The sequence below is a fragment of the Engraulis encrasicolus genome, chromosome 13, assembly GCF_034702125.1.
Source record: "Engraulis encrasicolus isolate BLACKSEA-1 chromosome 13, IST_EnEncr_1.0, whole genome shotgun sequence".
In the NCBI taxonomy this organism is placed as follows: domain Eukaryota; kingdom Metazoa; phylum Chordata; class Actinopteri; order Clupeiformes; family Engraulidae; genus Engraulis; species Engraulis encrasicolus.
This window is the reverse complement of record NC_085869.1, coordinates 22,819,577-22,824,576: the sequence shown is the minus strand read 5'-3', so window position 1 is coordinate 22,824,576 and position 5,000 is coordinate 22,819,577. Positions and strand designations below refer to the sequence as shown.

Sequence of the window (5,000 nt, the reverse complement as noted above, 5' to 3'; positions counted from 1 at the left end):
CTGTGCGTTTGTCCATTACAGTCGTAGCTATTCATCATGAGCTTCCCGGGTCAGGCCTCCTCATTTAAGTCGCTGGTATGAATGGAGATGAAAGACGAGGAGGACTGACTGGCCACGCGGCGCGTGGCACGGACTCCACTCCAGAGCGTGACCACTTAATGAAATGTTGTCCCCCATTAATTGCCCGCAAAGCCAAGGGGACACAATTGACAAAGAGGACTTTGTCTCTGCTTTAATTAGTGGGCTTCCCTCCCAGCCATGCCCCAACACCCCCCCCCCAATCACTCTACTCTCCTCATGTCTTTGTCGTATTACTTTGGTCCATCTGCTGCTGGCGGCTAATTAGCCTCTCCTCCACTTGAAGAGAGCCAACGATCTCCACGCGCAGCGTTGAAATCTGCCCTCCTTCTTCCTCAAGAGGAGTGCGTTGGGTGGGAGACGCGGCAGGGGGTCGCCCTGGGAGGCAGGTCCATCAACAGGGGGTTGGGGGGGGCGGACAAAGGGGTATGTTGTCCCGGGCCCCCATTACATTTTATGTATTGGGTTGAGTAGGGGGCCCTTTCAGAGGAGATAGACTGCCCAGAATTGAGTCGCCATTGTATGTATTGGGTAGGGGGCCCTTTCAGAGGACTTTGTCCCGGGCCTAACGAAGGCTGTCAGCGGCCCTGCGGGGAGGGAGGCTATGGAGACTTGTTGCTTTCACCCACTAATCAGCTGTCTTTAAGGAGCTAAACGGCGTACCATTAGAGAGGGGCCTTTGGTGTTTTCCCAAGTGGAGCATCCCAACACCTGAATGTGTTTGCGGTATAAAAAAAAAAATACGCTCGGTCTGATGTCTTGGTGCTGTCAGTTCAGAGAAAAATAAATAATATAAAATTACTTGGCAATAAATAGGTCAGCCAATGCACACTGAAATAAGTAGACCTTTTCAATAGTTCTGCATTGTTCTCTTGAAATAAAACAGGTTAGGCCTACATGTTTTTCAATGCGTGCTGACCAACCTATAGACCCCTTTAAAGGTTGTTAACAGGTATGACGTAATTTGGCTGCGTGCGCACCGCTGCCTCAAAATCGACCATGCTCCGTTCACTTGTACAGAGACTCGACAGGTGTTTTACCGAAATTAGAAAACGGATGCTCGCGCTAACTTCAGATATGCAGTGGGCACCACAGATACGGGCATTCCTGGCGATGTCATCAGTCCAGTCAGTAGTTTAATGTCTTGTAACAACAAACATCTCCTATGCTTCTGGAACAGCCTCTTCCCTCTCAAAATAGCATAATAAGTGTACTTTTCGGAATCTCTACTTTTTATCAACATACACGCTTCAGAACGGCAGTTGTTCTCTCTTTAGTGTCTGCACTGTCACCCAGTATTACATACAGACCCACCACTCCCTATTTTACCCATGCCTGCAGTTCACCTAGTGGCCGCTGTCCAGAGAGCGCAGCCCATTGTTTCTGAATGGAGTCTGCACTCCCCCTAGAGTGTAGTACCACCCAGAAGAGTGGAGTCTCGTAATATCCTTAAAACATCTCTGGTGTATTTGACTCAACAATGCGCACGCATTCATGAGGACGTCGACTCTAAACGGGTCAATATATCAGACCTACTTACAGTAAGAATAGTCCGCTTTTCCTTTGATCAGACTCGGTGAACTGCTACATTTGGTTGTTGTCAAGGCTGGCTAGGGTATCATCTGGTAGCCTATGTGTTCATGTGTGTGTGCACTTTCTCACACGAACCTTGGACAAAGGGCAGCCTCCAGAGCTGGTGTGTGAATGTGGGAATGTGCATGTGTGTATGTGCAGGGAAGCCAACAGTAGGGAACAAAGGGGACAGTTGTCCCGGGCCCAGGGACAGAGGGGGCCCAGAATTGGGTTCTCATTACACTATATGAGTCGGGTGGAGGGCCCTTTCAGATGACTTTGTCCTGGGCCCAGCCAAAGCTGTCAGGCAGCGGCCCTGTGCGTATGTATTTTGAAAGCGCTTTGAGTCAACTTCATAGTTGTGATACTGCGCTATATAAATACATGTTGTATTGTATTATCGTAGCCTGGGCGAATAGCCGACTGTTGACTTCGTCAATCAGTCTGGCAAAAGCCATGAGGAATCCATCTCCGTGGACGATGGTAGATGGTCTGATCTTACTCTATCATTTAAATTAATTGAAGTTCCAAACTGAAATTAAAACCCATATTGTGCTTTATTAGGATGCATGTTACGTTATAGCGTCGCAAAAGCATACAAATAACAAAACGAAAGTGTGAATGTAGTTACCTTAACCAATCACTAATGGAGCTCGCGGGTGAGTTCTACGTCACCACTCTCAACTGTTTGCTGATTGGCGAAACACTGAGAGAACCGAGCTCGAGGCTTTTGCCAGACGATGTGCGGATCCAAAATCTTTGAGTGGAGTACATGGATGGCGTCGCCAGGCTAGTATTATCGTATCTGTGCGGAAGATGTCAGGCTGGGTCCACGCCACGGCGATCGTGCTGTGCTGTAGGCGTTGGTCACTGTGGCCGCGTGTGTACTGCACTGTAGATGACAGGGCGCCACATCACTGTCTGTCAGCCAGTCTCCAGCTGGGTGGATGACATTTCCTCCTCACTGATCCCTGCAGCAGCTGTCCTTCTCCACCCATCATCGTCAACCCTCCCCCATCCCCCATCCTCTATCCTTCATCACCGTCATTATCATCTGGGTCTCCACCAGGGACTCACTAGTTTGACGCCCTTTCGGTACTTACGTGGTATGTCACATGGTAATCAAACATTTCAAACAAGCAATTTAGGGTTAGGGTTAGGTTTAGGTTTAGGTTTAGGGTTAAGTTAAGGGTTAGGGTTAGAGTCGTATGACGTAAGCCGTACCGAAAGGGCGTTGAATTAGTCCCGTCTCCACCAGGGGTGTAGTGGGCGTGGCACGAGCCGCGGGGGTATGCAGTCCACCCACTTTTTCTGAGGTGTGATTTAAAAGAAGAAAAATTCTGTCTCCACCCAACCCAAGCCAAGCCAACCCCTCCCCAACTACAACCTTCCACTACTAGCAAAAACACCTCTTCTTCAAAGCTCCAAATGAAAGCTCTGTGGTATAAAGCAGAGGCCTCCCTGTCCTGCAAACCATACGCCTGTAGACTACTACTTGTAATAGCGTCGCTTGCTGCAGTTGGTATCGAGCATGTGAACAAAGATCAGCTGTTTGGTAGCTCAGCTCGATGGGCAATCACCCCTAGAAATCACTGCGTGGAGAATGAGATGCGCATGCGTGCGCATGCTCAGTAGCAAAGAGGAGCTCATCTCGAAAGGGAGCTCATATCGACAGGATACCGGTAGCATCCCTAGGGGTGAGGCTTTGGTAGGGGGAAAACTGGTGTTTCATCAGCTGTATTTCAGCTTGATGTGACAATACCAAAGGTTTTCCCAATTTCCTAACTTCCTACTTGAAATGACAAGATGACCCAAATGATCAGTCTTATTACCTAAAATCTTCGTTATTACAAGTGTTACAGTATTTTGGCTTTTGGTAGCTCATCTCGACAAAAGCAGCCCGCCTCCACAGAAGGCTGGGTGGTTACCAAGGCTACGGTGCGTTAGGCGGTGGCGTCTGGAGGGATGAGGGGCAGGGGAAGGGCCTCCTCCCCACCTGGGGGCTGGCGCCAGTGGAGAGGAACAGGGCAGGGGGGATTGTGGGGGATGCCTTCTCGGCGCCATGCGAATATGTGTGTTTGCATGCACGTGTGTGTGCGTGTGAGCGTGTGTGTGTGTGTGTGTGTGCGTGTGTGTGTGTGAGCGTGTGTGTACGTGTGTGTGTGTGAGTGTGTGTATGATTGCATCAGTGTGTGTGTGTGTGTGTGTGTGTGTGTGTGTGTGTGTGTGTGTGTGTGTGTGTGTGTGTGTGTGTGTGTGTGTTTCGGTTCGTGGGTGTGTTTGCATGCGTGGATGTGTGTGTGCGTGTGCATGTGCGTGTGTGTGTCTGTGTGTGTCTGTGTGTGTGTCTGTGTGCATGGGTGTGTTTTCGCGCGCGCATGTGTGTGCGTGTATGTGTGTGTGTGTGTGTATGTGTGTGTGTGTGTGTGTGCGCGCGCACGTGTGGGTGCATGTGTGTGTGCATGTGTGCGCGTGTGTGTGTTTGCATGTGTGTGTGTGCATGTGTGCGCGTGTGTGTGTGTATGTGTGCGTGTGTGTGTGCGTGTGTGTGTGTGTCTCGGTTCGTGTGTGTGTGTGTGTGGAGTGATGGACAGCAACAGAAGGGGGCCAAGAGATTTCCCGTGGGGAAGCTGGCATTCAGTTATCCACTGTAACTTGTGGCATCACAGTAACATGGTGACATGTCAGGGTTAGTGTATACATTCAACTTGCATCATATCACTGCAATGTATTACAAAACGTGTTCTGTTGTAGATGTGTGTTTTTCCCTGGGACAGAACTAGAAATCATAAACACATGGAGAAAACACATAGAAAATGGCTTAGAAAACACAGAGAAAAGTGGCTTATAAGAATGCAACGACAACTTCTTGATTGATAGGCCCACTGTCTCAATGGCCAACTGTTGTGCTTCTATTGTAATTACTATGGTAATTCCATAATTTATTCATACTGCGTGTTACTGAGTAAGTCGCAACCTTAATGTACCAAGTGCCTGTTAGAGCTAGCATTGCGAACTCTGTGAATGGGTATAAAGCTGCATGCAGTATATCAAGTGTTAGCTAGAGCTGCGGACATAAATTAGTAGGCTATGCAATAATGTATCCAATGCCTATGAGAGCTAGGCTAGCATTGCTAACACTGTGGATCTGCATACATAGAGTGTGCGAGCTGTGTGAGATTTTTAGCTGTTTATTTCCAGAATTCATGCTACCCATTCACTAATGTTACCTTTTTCATGAATACGTACCACCATCATCAAATTCTAAGCATTCATTATGACTGGAAAAATTGCACTTTTCATACATCTTCTCCATGGTCCGCCATTTTGAATTTCCAGAAATTAGCATT

General features: G+C 48.3%; 1 protein-coding gene across 1 annotated transcript in view; it reads left to right on the top strand.

Moving 5' to 3' along the window:
* slc4a3 (solute carrier family 4 member 3) overlaps positions 1-5,000 on the top strand; it is an 81,451-nt gene that overhangs the window by 20,407 nt on the left and 56,044 nt on the right. The gene's annotated exons all lie outside the window — the stretch shown is intronic.